Here is a 20,943-nt window from a genome sequence, read left to right as displayed (position 1 = left end):
TGACTTTGAGGATCCCTGTGTCCCATCCCCCCCCCACCCTGTGCTCTGTCCCCAAATTCCTAGGCTGCAGCCACACCTGCCCCTTGCCTCTCTATCCATTCCCTGACCCTACGGCTGCTGAAGCTCCCACCTCACTTTCCGAGCTCTGCCCCTAGCACTCCAGCTAGGCTCAGAAATAAATGAAAATGGCCTGTTGCACCAAGAGGATAATTAAAGAAAACACAGAAACCTACAAGGAACTTCTGACACTTTCTGACTCTTTAAAACCGCAGCCCCTTACAGCCCTTCCTGAGGGGCGTCCAGCTTCCCTCCCAGCTCCGGAGGCCTTCAGGGCAGGCGGGGGGGGGCACCAGGACCCTCTTCCAACTGAATTCCAAAGTGCCCAGTACAGGTCACCCCACCACGCATTCCATTCTTGGCAGTGTTTTATTCGGCGGACGTAGATCACTGAGGAAAAGAGAGGCCTTTAGGGTACAGCATATTTCAAAACACAATTAAAATAAACTCTTCATGTGGAAATGTAAGACGCATTTGTATTCTGTGAAAGCCTTTGGCCGTACCAACTGCAGGTGCCCCGTGGCGAGGTCCTTAGTACCCAGCCTCACACAGTGGGCAACAGGCAGCGGCTGCACAAAAATAAACAGGGGCCCCCAACACCACAATAACTTCCCGTACCTGTTCTTGTTTGCTCGCTGAGCCCTCAAACATTGGGAGTTGCTGAAATACATAAAAGCGTAACAGCTTGAGTCAATATTTACCAGCCTAAGCGAGTGATTTCATTTAGCGAGATGACTGAACCCCTTTGAATAAATACATCTCCTTGCAGAACCACCCCAGGCAGGCGGCGGGGGAAGGGCTAAGCAGATCTGCTTCGGTCCTAGGCCGGCCGGGGCTGGGGCTCTGAGACTGTAGGGGGGGCCTCCTCTCTCCATTATTATTTTTTTTTGGGGGGGGTGCGTGGGGAAGGGGATGTGCTGCGTTTTTACATCCAGTCTGTGTTTTACACGTGCGTCTCAGTTTGGGCTAGCCGCAGGTGGCTAGTGGTTGTTTTAATTTATTTATTTCTTTATTTATGATAGTCACAGAGAGAGAGAGAGAGAGAGAGGCAGAGACACAGGCAGAGGGAGAAGCAGGCTCCATGCACCGGGAGCCCGACGTGGGATTCGATCCCGGGTCTGCAGGATCGCGCCCCGGGGCCAAAGGCAGGCGCTAAACCGCCGCGCCACGCAGGGATCCCGGCTAGTGGTTGTTTTAGCGCACAGCGCAGTTCTAGACCAGGCTCTGGGGACCCAGAACCCAGGAGTTCCCAGACCTGCAGCCAAAAGCCTCCCTCCAGAGCCTGAGCGTCTCCACAAGTGTGTCTTGCTGTTAGAGTAAAGCGCACATTCCCAGGCTCAAAGTTTGCCTTGGCCTGGGTATGAGTTGAACAGGGAAAGGGTGTTGAATAAACTCGGACCTAAGGGCTGGGGTGTCTGTACATAAGAACATGAGGCCCCTTGAGATGTGGGACAGAGTTGGGGGGCATGCAGAAATGGGGCAAGCTGGCTCTGTGTGCAGGAGACAGAGGGAGAGAGAGAGAGGGGAGTGAAGAAAAGCTGGAGAAAGAAAGGGAGACAGGCAGAGAGAGAAGGAGAGACAGATGAGATGATTGACTCTATTCCCAGGATCCTTCTGTTATAGACCAGTCCATTCTCAAGACGAGCCCTCCGTGAATTTTGCAGAAAGTTCTGGTTGCCGCTACACTTGCACTGTCTCACCTGTGCTCAGGACACTTTAGGATTCATAAAAGGAGATACCGCATCCACTTTCCTGTTGCAGGGCTCCCCCTTCCTGGTTTTTTCCCTCTCTTTTACAAATGGCTTGGGTCTGACTTGAAGGGGTGATCATAAAGAGAGTGATTACTTTTACGCTGGCTGCAATGAGCAGAGGATTCTGTGAGGAGGGATTTATACATGAAAATCAATACCAGCATTGGAAAGCATCCCCTTTTGCCCATAGAAGTGCTGCCCACAGGGTCAATAGCTGGAATTAACCTGGATCCTTTTTTTATTATTACTATTTTTAATAAAGCTGCTTTATGATAGACTCTGATGTGAGCTCCCACGCTGCAGCTGCACCGGTGTGGAGGGAAAGAGCAAATAGTTTCATTTAAGAATTATCTTTTTTTTTTCCCAGTGGGCACCATACCCCACTTCCACCTCCCTCACCCTCCAGGTCTCCAGAAAGTCAGAAAAGGAGGAGAATGAAATTAAGCTTCTTATGAGCATCAACTAAAACCAACATAAAAGCGAATGAGCTTATTGTCCTGATTTTATAGGATGTTTGATTTGTGATAGACAATAATAAAAATTAGCTTTTGTAAGGTGGCTGTACTGAATGCTTACTGTATGCCAGGCTCCATGCTTGGTGCTTTACTTACTTCATTAAATTTTTTCAACAATCCTATCAGAAGAAATGGAGACCCAGGATGGACAAATGTCTCAAGGAAGGCATAAGTAGTTGATAACTTTCTCCTACCAAAGTCTTTTTGACTCCCCAAACTGTGCCATTTGCTGGATCGGAAAGATTGGATGGATGTATGGATGCTCCTTACTGGCTAGACGAGGTATTGGAATTCTTCACATATCTCTCTACCTGATTCTGGCAAAAAGCCATTCTTTCTGTTACAGTGTATAAAGATGGGGCAGTAAGAAATTTCTTTTGATAACCCTAGAGTCAGTCCTGAATCCTCCATCTTTCTCACATCTCACAACCAATTCATTGGTAAATCCTGTTAGTTCTGCATTTTAAAATATATCAGACTCTGGGGCACCTGGGTGAGTCAGTCAGTTGAGCATCTGGCTCTTGGTTTCCACTCAGGTCATCATCTTGGCATCGCGGGATCAAACCCCATGTCAGGCGAGGGGTGTGCTCCAGATTCTCTCTCTCTCTCTCTCTCTCTCTCTCTCTCTCTCTCTCCCTCTGCCCCTCCCCTACACCCCTGTGTGCACACACTCTCTCTAGAATAAATAATCTTTTAAAAAAAAAACAAAATATATCCAACTCTAAGAATGCTTCACTTCCACTAATTTTACCTCCACTGGTCATTAACTTCCACTCTCATCCCCATACAGACTTTGCTCCACACTGCAGCCAATGTGAAACATCAGCAAGTTAGGTCATGCCAGGTCCATATTTAAGATCTTCCAGTGACTTTACATCTCATTTGAAGCAAAAGCCAAATTGAAATATATAAGACCCTACATGTACTTTATACACACACACACACTTTCTCTTCTGATTTCATCTTCTTCCACTTTCTTTCTTGCTCAGACCCCTCCAGCTACACTGACTCAATGCAGTTCTTCAAAGTCACCAACCACCCTCCAGCATCCAGGCCTTTGCACTGACTATTTCCTCTGCCTGGAACATATTTTTCTTGGTTAATAATGTGACTTACCCCCTCACTTCTATCTCGTTTCTACCCAAATGTTTTCTTATCAGGGAGAATCCTGCCTTGACTACCTTGCAATCTCTCATTCCTTACCATCATCTCTGAGCTGTATTTCTCTCTAGCACTTTCAACTGCCCAACATTTAAATGTTTATTTGTTTCCTGTCTTTGTCTTTCTCATACCCCACTTTCCTCATCCACACATTAGTTCCATAAAGGTTTGTTTGATTCACTACAAAACAGTTTCTGGAATAGTTCTAGCAAGTAGAAGGTGCTCTGTAAATATTTGCTGAATGAATGAATGAATGAATGAATGAATGACAACCATTTGGGAAAATCAGATATGAGAAAAGGAGCAATAAAATGAATTTTAGAACAACCACTGACTGCCCAGACATTAAGAGACGCCCCTTTGAGAGCCAGTCCTGACAGTATCCCTCAAATGCAAACTTTGAGGGATTATCAGCACCACTTCTGACCAGGAGGTCATTACTTCATCTGTCTGACAACACTTTGTAAGCTTTTGCATGTGGCATCTATGGCATTTGAATAAAGCAAGAGCACTATAGTTAACAATCCAAATTGTTCCTCATGATCAATTGCTCAGACCTTAGAGGGCAAGTTGGTGTCAGAGTGGGTCGTCATTCAGCAGTGTAGTTATAAAGCCTTCCCCTTTCCATTCGTTGTGCTATCTCATCTGTTCGAATCCTTCGGAGGGGGGATGGGAGCAAAGGTACCTAGAAGGCCTATCAGAAATTTGTAAATTTAACCAAGTCTTTGTACCAGATGGGTCCTTCAAGGTGACTTTCCACACCTTGAGCTGGGTGGGCCCTCAGATTGGCCATTGAGGCATAAAAGCAGAGTTGGAGAAAGTTGGTCTGATGCTCAGGGGATAATCTGAACAGGCTTTAACATATAATTCAGCTCCTACTACTCTGCTATCTGATGTGAACCTAGCAGCCCTAAGGATGCTAATGTTGTGGGAAGCTTCCACCCTTCAAAATTGAACACTGATCAATTCAAATGGACAGTTGCCAGCTGGCAAATGAAAATCAGTGTTTACCTGCACAGACTCAGTCCCAGGCAATGTGATAATTCTTGCCTCTCTCTTTAACCTTCTCTTGGCTTTGGGGAACTTGCCATCCATGCTGGGCTATCATTACTGGCTCTATTAACCAGTAATTTTTAAACCTCCACATCCTCTTGTTTGGTGCAGGCACAGTCCCTTTGCAGGTATGTGTGCCTCATAAGTCTGAAACAACAGCCTGTATCAGGAAAGCCTGGGAGGAAGGATCCAGCCTCCCAGCAATATTCTTGTGTGTCTTTGGCTGCCATAGCAGAATAGTTCACAAAGGTAATATATTCTGGGAGTCTGCTCGAACGCTCAACTGACAAGAGCCCTATTGAGATGATGTTCATTCCCCTGGGAGCTTTTCTGTTTACATGTGCCTTTACTCATCTTTCAGCTGAATCAGAAAGCTGAATGGAAACTGCACTGTTTGAGAACACAAAATGGATTTTTATTCTTAAAAGGACTTTCATATAGAGAAACCCAGACTTAACAATATTCACATGTAGTTTTAATCCCTAGAATTTGGGAGGTGTCTGGGACTATAGATATGGCTTCTTGTGCAGTCCACTGTGCTAGCCACCAGCCATATGATTTGGCTTATTCACATTGCAATTTAAAATAATTTATTTCAAGTGAAATTAAAAATTCAGAAAAAAAGCCTCTCAGTCAAACCAGCTAGTCACAAGCCACATGTAGTTAGGGGCTGCCATATTGGATGGCACAAATATAGAACACTTCCATTATTACAGGGAATTCTACTGGAAAGCACTAGTTAGACTATGTCCCTCATTTTGTAGAAAAGAAAACAAAGGCTTGAAATGGTCAAGGTCAAGTATCTTGCTTTCTTATCTTAAAGATAGTAGCTTAACTGTAATTAGAAAACATCTAGTTTGTCTTACTCTGTCCTTCCATACTACCAGGCCATCTCCCATCTCTGATATTAGTATCAAACATTATTCTAATAACATCCAGCAGAAATACAAATGAAGGAAAGCAGACTGGTGATATTTATAGTTAGCCTATAAATATCCAAGTATGAGTGATTGCAAAGTGAAATTAAAATAGACTCAGGAAACCCCGTCTTGTCCATGAAACTCTGTAAGACTAATCTGAAAAGAAGAGACAGTTTTTCCAATAGCTCTATGCTTATACCTGCAGCTTGCAGGTCTATGTTGGTTACTACAGGACTGCATTACTTATATAACTAACAAATGCTTTTTTTCATGTTTCTTTGGCTGTGTATAATGAATGTCATGGGGAATTTGAATTGCTTAAGTAACTCCAAGAAATCTTCCCTCGTACTATGTACGCAGGGCACATTTAGGAATATATTGGCTATACCAACCAATAAGCAATAATGACTACTCATAGCTTGTAGATAGCAGAAACTGTTTCAATTACCCTGTGATTCAAATCTTGCAGTACAGCCTAAGGTGTCAGAATCAAGCGGTCTATGGTTCTGTGGTTAATGATTCTCCACTCAAAGAAAGCTAGAAAATCATACAAAGCCTGGATCATGTCTACATATAAGAATCTCTTTCTAGTCATTTGACTAGATTTCCCTAGGCACCACAAGAATCTTACATTTAGGCCAAAGGATATCAAGCTAATACTACCATTTTTAGGGTGGATGTAGACCTGACAAAACTTCTAGAGCTCCTGAGGGTAGGGAACATCCCTCATGTTCATCTATATCACTTAATATTATACCTGGAGCACAGTATGTGTTCAGCTACTGTCTGGAAGGAAAGAAGAAAGGAAGGAAGGAAGGAAGGAAGGAAGGAAGGAAGGAAGGAAGGAAGGAAGGAAGGAAAAGAATAATGTCTTTAGAATCCCATCTAGCCTCTCAAGTGGAAGAGAAAATATATAATATATCATGGAGAAACTTAATTGTCCTAATTTGGTCCTTTTCATCATAAATTTGGCTAAAGGCAATAATACCCCTGAAGCAAACACCTCCTATTTTTGCCTGCTCAACACCCCTCATATTAAGAGAACCTATCTCTTCCTTTAGCCACTATTTCCCTTCAGGCCATATGCTTCAGCTGGAATTGATCCTACTCTTGGCTCCAGGAATGGACACTAGACCTGGGCCTGGCCAAAGAGATTAGTTGAAATGAGAACAAACTACTTAGAATAATCTCCAGAGATATCAAGAAGAATAAACTCTCTGCTGGTGTTTTTAAGTTGGAGAAAAATAATTCTGGAACTGTTACTAGCCATCTTTAGTCTCTCATTGGAGAACTCAGAACAAAAAAGAAGAGGCAAAAGATGGAGAATGCTTAATATCATAGCTTGGACTTGTAGATCTAGTCTCAAACTTTTCAGCTACCTGAATCTATAAATTATTCTTTCTTTCCCCTTTCCCCCAGCTCTTTTTGAGCCTGTCTTAGTTTGGATTCTGTTTCTTAGAGCAGAAAGAATAATGATTAATATGAACACCAATTCCCAAAAATCTCTTTTGAAAGATTACCATCATGATTCTTGCAGCTATTACTGAGTGGTGACTTCCTCAGGCTAGAGAATGCTTAGGAAAATACAGCTTTCCTCACATTTCCAGGCATGAATGACTTTCCTAATGGAGATCCATTTCTGAATAGATGTCCTCTGATCCCCAATGTTGTCTGCTCTGCTTTACCCCACCCTCAAGCTCACAAATCACACTTTTATAATGCAAGCCTTCTGCACCTACCTTTTCCCAAGGCTTAAATTTTCCAGACTCATCTCATGAGTCAGCTCAGCCCAGGAGCAAGCAATGAGAAACAAAGATTTATGTGGCACAGTGTATTTTATATTTAATAACTGATCTGTCATGGCATTTATCTGCATAAAAAGTTGGGTAATTTGTGAGTGGGTTGGCAACCGTGGTCTCCAGTGAGTAATGCTTCCTGCTCTACCTCATGAAGATTGACAGCTTGGTAGATACCAATTCTTAGGCACTCAGAAATCTTGAAATACACTCAAGACTTTTCAGTGGAAAAAATGAAAAGTAGCCTTACGAGGCAACGGCAGCCCAAAGAAACACTCCACCATATGATGATCACTCAAGAAGTACCAATTAGCTGCCTCCTGCCTTGAATAGAAAAAAAAAAATAGGAAGGAAGTGTTTTGCCCTCACGGTTTTCCTGGCAGGATCAGTTCTCCAGAGTGTATGTCGAGTGAGGAAGAGGAGTAGCTTGGAACTCTGGTAGTCCCTTCTACTTCTGAGTTACTCCTACCTGCAGGGTTATACAGGGTGACAAAGCAGATCACGGTTAACAGAGATGCAGTCCAAGGAGTAGTTGCTTCTCAACAATAGTCCCAGAATTGAGAGCACTCTCTGAAGGCTTCCAGACAGAAGTCCAGCATCTTTGCTCTGGCCTTTTTTCCCACAGGTAGCCATATCTGGGAGTAGCTTCAGCTCAAGGATTTCAGCAGTTTCTGGAAGAAAGACTTGGACAAAGCAAGGCAGCAATTATGAAAACAAGTAGGTACTGCATTTGCCACACTCCATATGGTTCAGGAGGGATTGGATCTGTATAGGCATCTTCACCCTCTCATGAAAAAGGAACAGGAAGGAAGCTAAAGACAATAGTTTCACTTCTTGGGAGTGAGTCTACAGTCTGGAAATTCCACAGTCCTATGTTTCCTCACTTAACAGAGGATTCTGTTCCTTAATCCAACCAGAAGATTAGTTATCCTGCTGTCAGAATATTTGTTGCACTTGCCTTGGGGTACATTTTACAAGTAAGCTGCTTGTCAGAATGTTTAACAGGATAAGGAGCGGGGATACCAATAAGCTTCCAAGAAATGAATGTATGACTGCTGTTGTACCCACTTGCTAATGAATTGTGGAAGTATGAGGGAATTCCTTCTTAGGACTTCATTTTGTTGATAAATACAATCTGTGAGGAGAAATTAGTCCCATCTATTTATAACAGTTGGATGCCACTGATGAATACCAAAATAACTAAAAAATTTTGAATGGGAAAACTGGCTTAAATCAATATGCAATACCACTCACCTCCATTTTTTAACCCTAAATATGAGTTCACCTCAGTAGTTCTGTAATTATGATCAAGTTGCTAAATATTATCCAAGCCCATTTATAAACCCATTCATTTATCCCATTTATCCATTTAGCTTTTCTTCATTCACTGAGTATTTACTGAGAATCTACTATGTGTCAGTAATTGCATGAGGTGTTACAAAAGGGCTAGTAATAAAACTTCATATAGCAATTTCAAATGTTAAGTGAGACAAGTTAGAAAATCTCCTGACACAGAGGGATAGTGAATAAACTTCTACTGTATACAACTTTGGAAACAAAACATAATAGAGGGTTAGGGAGAGAAAAGACTATTTCAGGGTCCTGCTAAGTACTTAAAATTTGTGTATTATTACTAAAGACTTGGATAATGTATTTTTTCCCTCAAGAATAGAATGGAGATATTAGTCTGTAATTGCCCAAAGACCAGATAAAATGAAGTTTGAGATCAGTACCTACCCATGCACAAATATTTCCCTACTTTTTTCTGGAATACAGTTCATGATATGAATCATATTTTGGGAGAACCTTCTTATAAGGAAGGCGATCCTTTAGGGAGCATGCTGAGAGGTACTGTAACCTCAGGTTAACAAGAGGGCTTCCCAGGCAACCTCTCTGTAACAGTCCTGAGTGATTGTGCACACACAGCACTCTGTGTAGACCCTGATCCACAAAGGCTCCCTTCCTCCTTCTCCCCAGTAGGTAGTTCAATTTACACCAAATAGATGGTTCAACAGTGCTGCTGGGCTAGTCGAAGAAATTCTTTCTTTCTTTTTTTTTTTTTAAATTATTTATTTCTGTGCTGTCTCTACTCTGAAAATTTAGAGTGAAACCGAGATAAAAATTTTCAAAATACCAAGAAGTGGGTGGATATCCTAGGGCCACAATGAAAATCCCAAAACTTTTTACTGGTTGTTTGGCTTGGTGAATCAATGGGAGTTAATTAAATGTCCTACTGAGAGTAGGGAATCTAGTATTTTTTATAAGGCTGAATAATCCTTCAGTAGGGCAAAGTGAAGGCAGCTTGTCTTATAGGAAGCTGCTGACTAATGTGAGGTGAGTGAACTCTTTGGAAGAGCCCTGAGCAAATGCAGCTTGTATGCAAGTGGGGAGCCATTTATTAACCAGCACCCTGGGTGCCCTGGTGAGAACAGATAAATTTAGGGCAACTATGCATTTTTCTTACTCTGCTTCCCCAGGAGCCAGGCCCTGCTGCATTGTTGAAAAGAGAAGGAAGTATTAGAGAATTCTAATTTGTAATCAGTTTTCACATAATCCTGCACTGTGTCAAAGTATAAACTGTATTCTTATTTTTTAAGTTTTTATTTTAACTCCAGTTAACATACAGTATTATATTAATAGCAAGTGTACAATAGTGTGATTCAACAATTCCACACATCCCCAGTGCTCATCACAAGTGCACTCCTTAATCCTCATTATCTATTTAACCCATCCCCATCCCCGCCCCTACCTCTTCTTTGGTAATCATCAGTTTGTTCTCTATAATTAAGAATCTGTTTCTTGATTGACATAATATCCTTTAAACCAAAAGCTTTGTGTTCTTTTTTGACCTCATAGTGAATCTTCAGAAATATATCCCTCACTCTGCTTTTTGCCTCACCTAGCCTGTTTGCATGACCTTGTGAACATAGATAGCTTTAGATCTTTGCTTTTTCTTCTTCAATAGAACTTGGCTTCCCAGAAAGATAAAGGGGGATGCTTCTAGGACCCATGACTCTTCTTATCATTTCTTTTTGTCTTTGAACAATGGTTTGAAAGAAAGATACTTTATTAAATGCAAAGCAAAGGAAAATTTCTTGATCAAATTCACCAGTTTTTATTTTTCTCTTTTAGAAGTCAAATATATAAAATTCTGCTTAAGATCTTTGGAAGACATTTTCAAGGAGCGCAAATTATGGAAACATTTGTTTAGAAGTCATTTTTAGAAAGGTTAAGAAGAATTTGGCTCCATCCAGAATTGGGGAAGGATGGAATAAAATCATCTTCATTCATTTACAAAAATAAAATCAAAGATAGTCAAATAATAATAGAATGGAAGATCCAAAATTCACCAATTTTAAAAGTTAATTGTTTGTCTAAAGTCAGTCTCCAGGTTTACTATGAGTGCAGTGTGGGGCTATAATTTGAAGTAATTAATAGCAAGTTAAATACCAACAATGCTGATATGAATTATAATGCTAGAAAGCTACTGTGGCTCATGTTTGCTCTAAAAAATTAGAAATGTTAGCAAATCCAAATAAGGAACTGTCCTTCCAGTATATATATATTACTTATGAAAACCATTTTTGAGCCATTTTTAAAAGTCCTTCCAGTATATATATATATATATATATATATGTTATGAAAACCATTTTTGAGCCATTTTTAAAAGTCTAAAAATTTGGAATTTACTTTTGCAAATAATAATTCAAGTGGTATACATGCAATTGAAAAGTTCAGCCCCAAAAGCAACTTCTTAAAATAGAGCTGCAAACTTCCTGGGGCACTTGGGGGGCTCAGTTGGTTAAGCAAACAACTCTTGATTTCAGCTCAAGTCATGATCTCAGAGTCGTGGGATCAAGCTCTGTGTTGGAGTCCATGCTCAGCATAGAGTCAAACTTGCCCCTCTCCCTCTTCTCCTCCCCTGTCTCCCTCTCTCTCTTCACTCTCTCTTTCTCTCTCTTGGATAAACAAACAAACAAATAAATAAATACAGCTGCAGACTTCTCAACTGATGTTAACAAAATGGTACTCTAGAAATTTCCAAGCTTTTATTCCCTGACAAAGATATCAGAAAAAAAAAAATCAGAAATATCTGAACTAACCTTATCAGAGTTGTGGAAAACAGTTAAAAGTTTATAGCTACCAAGTCAATACTCATAAAAAAAAAAAAAAAAGAAGAAGGTAGAAAGAAAGAAAGCCATCTTGAGAAGGGTAAGAAAGTAGTTTTGTGGCAATTTTACTCACTCTTGCCTTCCTTTCTCCATAAAATGGCAGTGGTTTTTGTCTTCATGCAGGAGTGTTTTGATTCACAGCTCCCTACCTCAAATCTCAAAGCAGAATTTATTTGTAAATTATTGTGTATGTTTGTTCTAACCTGAGAGATATATCTGAAAGACTGATGTAGTGAACTTGTCCCTGTTTTGCCCACCATGGAACTTGGCCAGGAAGCCAAGCTCTGACAGTAAAGCTACAAGGTAACTATAGTTACCTATAGACCTGAATGCCTGGGGCATGCGATTATAGATGGAGACTACTTAAGGCCTGGAGGAGAGGCTGGAGTGAGACTCTTTGTGAGGAATTAACACATTGAGAAGCAGCCATGTGTATGAGGGAATTTAGAAAGCTACACACATACCCAGACAAGATGCATTCTTAAAAAATACCTGAGAAGACCTTAAAGTTTAATGTCAGGATTATCCCTAGACTTAGAACAAGCTTACCTAAATTTTGAAAGATTATTCTAGACTGACCCAATCTGCAAAGACTGGGAGGCCTTTTGGCATTCAAGGAAATCTCTCAAAATATTAGCTGAATACAGACTTCCATGATCACACATGACAAGGAATAGTCTTTGCATATAAAATAGTTTGGAAAAGTCAAAACAATATGGCCTTCAACAATTTAAAACAACAAACAACAACAAACAACAAAAACCTGGGGCAAGTTTCTCCTTATTAAATGCAAAGCAAAGGAAAATTTCTTGATCAAATTCACCAGTTTTTATTTTTCTCTTTTAGAAGTCAAATATATAAAATTCTGCTTAGGATCTTTGGAAGACATTTTCAAGGAGCGCAAATTATGGAAACATTTGTTTAGAAGTCATTTTTAGAAAGGTTAAGAAGAATTTTAACCATATTTCCAGAGTTTTAGGTACTGTAATATCCAAATGCCCAATTTGCAACAACAACAAAAAATCACAAGGCAAGAAAAATAAATATATGGACCATTCAAAGAACAAAATAAATTGACAGAGAATGTCTCTGAGGAAATACCAGATACTAGATTCACTATATAGACTTTAAGAAAGCTGCATTAAATATGTACAAAAAGCTAAAGGAAAACATGAGCAAAAAACAAATGAAATCAAGAAAACAATGTATGAACAAAATAAGAATATCAACAAAGAGAAATTATAAAAAGGAACAAAATTAAAATTCTGGAGATGAAAATATAACAACTAAAATGAAAAATTCACTAGAGGGGTTCAACAGAATATTTGAATATGCAGAAGAAATAATCAGCTAAAAAAAAAAGAAATAATCAGCTAACTTGAAGACAGGAAAATTGAAATTATTAAGTCTGAGAAACAAAAATATAAAAAATAAGAAGTAGACAGAGCCTAAGGGACTTATAAGTCAAAGATCAAGTGGGCCAACATACATGTTATGAGAGTCCCAGAAGGAAAAGAGAGAACAGATCAGAAAGAATATTTCAAGAAATAATGGGCAAAAGTTGGTTGATAAGTCCAGAACTCTAACTTTAAGTGTGATGAACTTAGAGACTTGCAATGAAATAATTATAATCAACCTTTCAAAACCAAAAGGCAAAAAAGAAAATCCTGATAGCAGGAGACTATTATGAGATAGTTATTGATGAAGAGGTCAATTAATTAAGAAGGTATCACAATTAAAAACATATATTCACCAAACAGCAGAGCTCCACAATATGTGAAGGCAACATTAACAGAATGAAGGGAAAAGTATACAACTTCACATTTCCCCCAATTCATATTTTGTGTTGTCCATTCCCATCCTGTTCTGGTCTGGTCATGTATAACCAACATTCTCAACAGAATGAGATGGAAGTGCCTACACATGATTTCTGAGTCTCGGTCATGAGAAATCATGCACCTCCATTTTAAAAGCTTGAACTGCCTGCTTCAGGGGAAGCCAGCAACTCTATAGGAAATTTGACTACCATAAGACCTCTGATCTCTGAGAAGGCCCAAGATGATCACATAGAAAGACCACATGAGGAGAGAGTGTTGGGAAAAGACCATACCCAGATGTTCTAGCCTTCTGCTCCTGGATGCCAGACTCAGGCCAGTTTAAGAATTATCTTAGTCATGGGATCCCTGGGTGGCGCAGCGGTTTGGCGCCTGCCTTTGGCCCAGGGCGCGATCCTGGAGACCCGGGATCGAATCCCACATCAGGCTCCCGGTGCATGGAGCCTGCTTCTCCCTCTGCCTGTGTCTCTGCCTCTCTCTCTCTCTCTGTGACTATCATAAATAAATAAAAAAATTAAAAAAAAAAAAAAAAAAAAAGAATTATCTTAGTCCAGTCCCAGGAGATGCCATGTGGAAAAGGACTAAGATCCCAGACATGATCCCAGACTCAATCATGTGAGGCTCAGGCACCATGATAGAGACAAACCATCCCTACTGTGCCCTGTCCAAATTCCTGATGGATGAAATTGGGAGCATAAGAAAATGGTTGTGTTTTATACCACTAAAATTTGGGGAGGTTTATTATACACTCAGAACAATACTATTAAGTGTTTGTTTGAAAACAGTCTTGTTATTTTATGCTGAGAAATACACCAAGATGCGTATTTATGGAGTACCTAAAAAGATTCGACTTGCATTTCTGCCACATAGGAAACTCATATAATCCTTTTTATCCTCCATATTTATTATCTGTGAAATGGGATAATGGATAATGTCTAAATACAAGGTGGCTGTGAACATAAAACAAAATACTACATGTGAAAACAGTAAAGTTTGAACTACTGTACAAAACTTCTAGTTGCAGTGGTGATATGGCATAATGACAGTGAGGTTATATGCAATGATGACAGCAGTGATTATAGTCAAAAATTAACCAGGCGACAGTCATTGCTATCTAAACAAACTGCACGTCTTCAAGGACATTCTTGGGTCTCAGGATTAAAAAGTGCTCTGTGAGGTATAGAAGTATGAGACAGAACTTACCCTTAAAAAAAAGTGGCAATATCATTAGGAAGATATTTAACTGTATTAAACATTAATATATATTACATAAAATGATAAGATCTTAAAAATTAGATCCTGTAGTGTAGACCTCAATTTTCTATAGGAGTTCAGAGTTGAGAAAAATCCATATGGCACTATGGATATTCTCACTGTTTTCCTGGTTGTGGGGGGAAAGGAAGCATCTTAGAGGAAATGGGAGGTGCATAAATAAGGAAGACACTAAAGACAGGACTTAGGAAGTAGATATGCCTCAAGTTCCATCCAACTGAAAGTGAGAGTGTTACCAGGACCACTGTATGTTCCAGGGTCAACTGTCTGCTCTCCACAGCATTCACGTGAAACCCTCTTTTATCTCTTTCCAAAGACTTGGTTGGCCCTGTGTCTGAAACAAAGCAGCAGACACCAGACATCTTTCTCTACTCAGGTGGGCAGAATTAACAATCATCTTTCTGAGAAGGGCTTCCATTCCAGAAATTCAGTTTTTGATTAGTGGGGAAATTAAAAAATGAGGAAGTCAGAAAATGTCCTCCACCCCCAAAAGCAGCATTACAAATAGTGGCTGCATTTCTAGGCTTCCTCCATGGAGTGTACAGAATCCAGCCGATATGGCTCATCCCTGAGGATTTGGGAGCAATAACTTACAGATTTCTATTCTATTCTATTCTATTCTATTCTATTCTATTCTATTCTATTCCATTCCATTCCATTCTAAAATGTCTGTGTCCTTTCTCTTCCCAGGTCAGGAGAAGAGATGATAGCCACAGAACACTCCATATTCCTCCCAATCAGCCGATCCTCCCCATTGACCTTGCTGATTCTTCTCCACTTAACGACACTTGTCAATGAGAATTTTAGGAACCCCTAGACCAAGTACATTTCACGAGACCTCAAGTAAGAGAGACTCTGGGTCATCCCTTTCCTTGTTCACTCACTTCTAGGAAGTTGTCTTGCTATCCTCTCTTTCATCCCCATGGTCCATGATTTCAGAGTATAACCTACTCTCTCAGACCAAAGACAAAGCCTTCTTCTCCCTCTCCTCAGTTCTCTGAAAATGATATGCAGCCTTTCTATGGTTTTCTAAGAGCTTCTATTCCTACCACAAGGGAAGGCAGAAGGAGGGGACCGGCAAACAGGAAGATGCAAATAGTCTAAACAAGTTACTTCAGCACTGTCTTTTCTGATTATGTGGTCATAAATAGAGCCAGGCCTTTTTATTCACTAGGTTTCAGCCTCACCTGTGCTGGACATAGCCAGAAAGATCCACCACTTTCTCTTTTTCCTGGAAAGAACTCTGGGCTCCGTTTATACTAAAATGCTGTATCTGCATTACCTCTGACTCATTCTTCTTTGCATTTTCTCTGTCCTCTAAGTGAAACTGGGAAGGACTCTGTCTTAGAGCTACCTCCAAGGAAGAGTTGGCAATAATCATAATTAGAGCTGCCATTGGCTGATTGAGTGTCTACTATGCTGGGAACTATACTAGATTTAAACTTATTAAAACAGGTAATATCTCATTTAATAGTCCAACAACCCCTCATTTAGGAATCCTCAGTCCTACTCTACATGTGAGGCAACTGAAGGTCAGAGAGTAAGCGGCTTATCCAAAATTCCATGGCACCCAGCCTCTCTAAGGCCAAGACCTATCCTTTCCCCTCCAGGTATAGGGGAGCTCTTGGTTCTCCCTTTCAAGCCTGCTGTGCTGCTCTTCACCCAGGAAGTTATCTCAAAGAAGGAATGTTATCACAGCTCTATCCCCATGGTAACAGCTAAATTTTCCTTTCTTTTTCTCTGCCCCACACTCACTCCATCACAGGGATATGCCACTCTCCCTGCCAAACACAGACATGAAGATGGGAAAAAGTGCAGGTCCAGGCCATGTTGGTCGTGAGGTTTCTCAGGTTATAAGTCTTGGAAGAAGAGGATAGTATTGGGTGAAGAGAATAAAAAGAAAAGGTGGATATTTTCTTCCAGTAGATTAGAAGGAGATGGTCATGTCATGGTGCTCTGGCTGCCACTGCAAGAGTCATCATGAGGATAAAATAAGATAAAAGATGTGGAAAGCTTTTTAAATCCTCAAGTGACATGGAGGCATGATAATACTATATATGCCATATTTCCTCAACTTTAAAATGTTTTTCATATCTTAAGCTTCTGAAAACAAAATGCATCTTACAATTAACAAAATGTATTAACTGTGGTGAGATATTTCCTCCCACACCACCAAAAGGTGCTGTTAATTCAGAGATGGATATTATGGTGGACAGCTCTCTAGAATCCAGGACATTCCACATAGGTTAGTTTGATGTCCCCAACTCAAGGACTAGAGATGAGACTAAGATTGTTTCTTGCTCAAGAAGGGCCCTAGCACCCACCTCTTCTTACTCTATCTAGCTCTGTCCTATAAAGGAAAACTCTTCACATACATATATTCACCTACACTACATCAACTTGACCCCAGTAGTCATCATTTAGCTACCCCTCTAGCTTACCCCTCCAGCACTATTGGCATGGTTTACCCTTGAAGAGCTCTGTTGAAAGTATTCACACAGGCTCTGAAAGCATACTCATGGCCCTTTGGGTAGAGAATTCCAAAATCCCATACTTGAAGCATGGTTTAGAAGCTAAACCATACAACAGGTATAATATGGGCATATCCTCTGGACCCTGAGAGTTAGAGCGCTCAGTCCAGAAGACTGCCTTTACTTCTGACACAAAGTGTAAGTTCATGGGCTTTGAAGACACCTTCAGTTTTGATAATTCAGTAGAAGCACTCACAGAACTCACGGAAAGCTATTATTCTTATGGTTATGGTTTATTACAGAGAAAGGATACAGATTAAAATCATCTAAGGGAAGAGAGACATGGGGCAGGTCTAGGAGTCTTCCAAATGCAGAAATTTTGATCTCCCAGGGGAATCACGGACACCACTAACTCCTCTTCATCCAATCTGTAACAATATGCACAGAGTAATTGGCATCCAGGGAAGCTACTCCAAACCTTGGTGTCCAGAGTTTTAATTGAGGCTCAGTCACATGACTAAGTTTAGTCTCAAGTCCCTCCAGAGTTCAAACTCAAGCCTTTAGCCTCCATACCCTCTGGGGATAGAGCAAATACCATGCAGCCCAAATATGTCTTTATAAATCACATTATTAGACTGTCTAGTGTGTGGTCCTAGGCCCCAGATAAACAATGACACTCTTCCTAGATATCACTTCCCAGGATATATGCCAAAGGCCAAACATTTCATTAAGTAAGATTAATCCTTTTTTATATAGCCCCACATTTCTGGCTCATGTGGAGCAGAGTAACCAGAGAAGATATAGGGCATCCAGCTAAATTTGAATTTTGGATAAACAATGGATAATATTTTAGTATATGTATATCCCAACTATTATACGGGACATTCATTGTTTATCTGAAATTAGAACTTAAATGGGTATCTTACATTTTTTGTTAGCTAAATCTGGCAACCCCAATGGGCAGGAACAAGGCTAAAGGAGGGCTGGAATAGTACCTTGTAAAGAAAGCTTGGCCCTCTGAGAAGGGCCCAGTTGTCTTGGCCTAAAGGCTAGAGTAAGGAGCATACCATGACCTCCCCGCAAGCCTAAAGCAAACATCTGTCATGTCTAGACAAAGATGATAATTCAGAGAAGGAAGAGTTATGGACATATCTGTGGCCAGAATTAGCACCTTGACAAGAAGAGAAGGACCACAGGACCAGAGTGGGATTGATCACTCCAGACACAGCATGCTGCCACAAGTCCATGAGTCAGTTTGGGATATCCCAGGCTCGTCCTGCCAACAAACCTCTCTGACTCTGTGGACTCAAGCATATTTGGTTTTCATCCCAGTGTTACTAATTAGCTGCTGTCCTTGGAGAGGTTATTTTATTCCTTTGAAACTGCAGTTTCCTCTTCTATAAACCGAGAATACAATGTTTCACAATTTTTTTTAACTTCCTGAAAATGTTTTAGCATGATGTAGAACAATTATATATAGCAAATGCCTTAGAACTTTAAACCCTTCAAACATTTAGCTCTTCAGCATTAATATACACAAATGCTGTTAGAGGGTAGGGAGAAGGTAGAAAAAGGAAGACTACAGTCTCTATGGTAGTGATTACCTACAGATTATATTACATCAATTTTATTTACTGATTTACTGACAGAGGATGGAAAGATATATGATGTGGAGTAAATACATTCACACTGGGATGAAGAGTGCTGGCATGAGATAATTTGTATAAACTTACTTTATATAAAGCATCTTGCATATAATAGTTGCTCAAGAAAATTTACTTCCATTTCCTCCATTTTTTCTGACATAAGCAATTTATTTTATTATAAAGATATCCAATTTTAAGACTCCATCAAGGGAAAATAACTGGTGAAGTGGAACGAATTTTGTTTTATTTTTTATTTTTTATTTTTTTACCAAAGGAATTAAATACTACTTGGTTATATTCCCCCACCCCTGTTCCAAGTCCTCTAATTTGTAGCCCCTATGGGCTTGAAAGAGAACACTCACAAGCATAGAGAAAACCATATCCATATGAAAAAAAGTCACCAACATCCCACATATAATTGTATTTCTTAGAAACCACTCCCCAAAACACCAGCCATTTAATATTGTTTGCTCTGTGGCCTTTGTTCCCAAGCAAGAAATGAATTCTAAAAGTTCACATGTTCTTCATCAAGAGTAATCTTCAGCCCCAAAGGGAAAGATCTCAAAAGCATTTGAGTTAATACATTCCCCTTGCTAATGTAACCAAAATATTCCGATGTTTTCCCTTAATACTCTCAATTTACAACTAGCAGACAGATGCTTCTTCTCAAAGGCCTTCATAAATCTTCCCATATGAGATGAAAATGAAGGATTTATTTTTGCCCATCTTTTAATTTTACTCAACATTCAATGAGTTATTCTTACAGCTGGCATTTCAAATGTATTAGTAGAATTTATCACTCAAAGGCTTATGCAAGGACTAAATTACACTAATGAATTGACTATGAATGTGAAGCCTAACATGAGGCCAAATATTTTCTGGCTTCATTTCTGTATCTCAGCAAACGGCTTAATTTGCTCCCTACTTATCCATTACTGCTAAATTGTCTTGCTATTATTATAGTAAATGGCTGCAAACCCTGGCTTGCCCTAAGGCTCAGGCTGAATGGAGTGGAATGAGGACATTTACTGTAGACAGGAAAGGTAAAAACCTGCCATCCATTCATTTTTGCTGAGCTAGAGGAGGCAGGAGGGGATCATGGTCCAACCCACCTTTTCTAGTACCTCTCACAGTCACAGACTATCCTTAACAGCTGGTATTTCCAACGTATTAATGAAATTTATCGTTGAAAGACTTGTTGAAAGGTTAAATTACGCTAATGAACTGACTTTGCATTTAAAGTTGAACATGAGGCCAAATATGTTCTGTCTTAGGTTGTTTTTGTTTTTGTTTAATTTTCTTCTTACTCACCCATTATCACTAAATTGTCTTGCTATTATAGCAATGCCTGCTAACAGTGTTATAGTTAAGAGTTTGTGCATGTTTTCATTACAAGTGTGTATTTTTTGAGATTCCAACTACATAGGGAACTACGGAAATCTCACAGGGTTCTTAAACTTGGCTGGAATCGCTCCAGCCTTAGAATTTCCCTTTTGTGCACAGCAACAATCCGGCCTTTTGAGGGAGAGAGACCAGGGTTTTCCAGAACAGTTGAAGTTTTGCCCACTTCCAATTGTGTGCTAGTGTAATTTTAGATGGCAACTTCGTGGATGTTTATTTTAGCATTTTTCCATGTTCTTTCTCATTTTCATTGCTCTTTTGTATTTTAGGGAAGACTCTTGTACCTCATTTATGAATGTGAAGATTTTGTTCCCTGATAATCAGTCACTGAACAAGATTTAATTACTAAAAAGGGTAGGAGATCTTTTTTTTTTTAAGTTCCCATCTGTGAAATAAATGAACAAGTGAAACTTATATAAGACATTCTGTACTTTTGTGGGAAACTCCACTGATTCTGATGGAAATGTAAAGGAGTTGAATCAAAATATCAACCACAATCCCTTCAATTGTATAACATATGCAGTGAAAAGATTAAAATCCTCAGGAATTCAGATTTAAGTTTGGGAGAGAGAAAACCAGGAAAAAGAGAGAGAGCAAGAGAGCACTTGTTGCCTTTGCTCAAGCTTCCAGAAGTTTCAATACTCTGAAGTTCTAGTCCTGTATTCTCACTTCTCATGCCATAGTGGGCCTCACAGACTACTTAGAGCTGCTAGTCTTTCCTCTAGACATAAGGGCTACCTGTCTCTGTCCCCTTTCTCTGCAAGGCAAGCTCAGCCAGAAATTTTCCAGATATTGCCTATACCCAAATCTTCCTCAGTTGCTACAGAACAACTTTTCCCAAGCAAAAGGTTGAAAAGTAGAAGTTGTGTCTTCACAGAATCCCCTCACTGGGA

At 40.0% G+C, this 20,943-nt stretch overlaps 1 long non-coding RNA gene across 1 annotated transcript; it reads right to left on the bottom strand.

The window, feature by feature from the left end:
- Window positions 1-262: 262 nt before the first annotated feature.
- Window positions 263-15,598, bottom strand: LOC144288510 (uncharacterized). Its single transcript, XR_013356390.1, has 3 exons — window positions 15,417-15,598; window positions 7,723-7,936; window positions 263-717 (listed from the first exon to the last, which is right to left on the bottom strand). It is a non-coding gene; the product is annotated as an uncharacterized LOC144288510 (long non-coding RNA).
- Window positions 15,599-20,943: the final 5,345 nt, after the last annotated feature.

The sequence above is a fragment of the Canis aureus genome, chromosome 1 (assembly GCF_053574225.1).
Source record: "Canis aureus isolate CA01 chromosome 1, VMU_Caureus_v.1.0, whole genome shotgun sequence".
NCBI lineage: Eukaryota > Metazoa > Chordata > Mammalia > Carnivora > Canidae > Canis > Canis aureus.
This window is presented reverse-complemented; position numbering and strand designations above follow the sequence as displayed.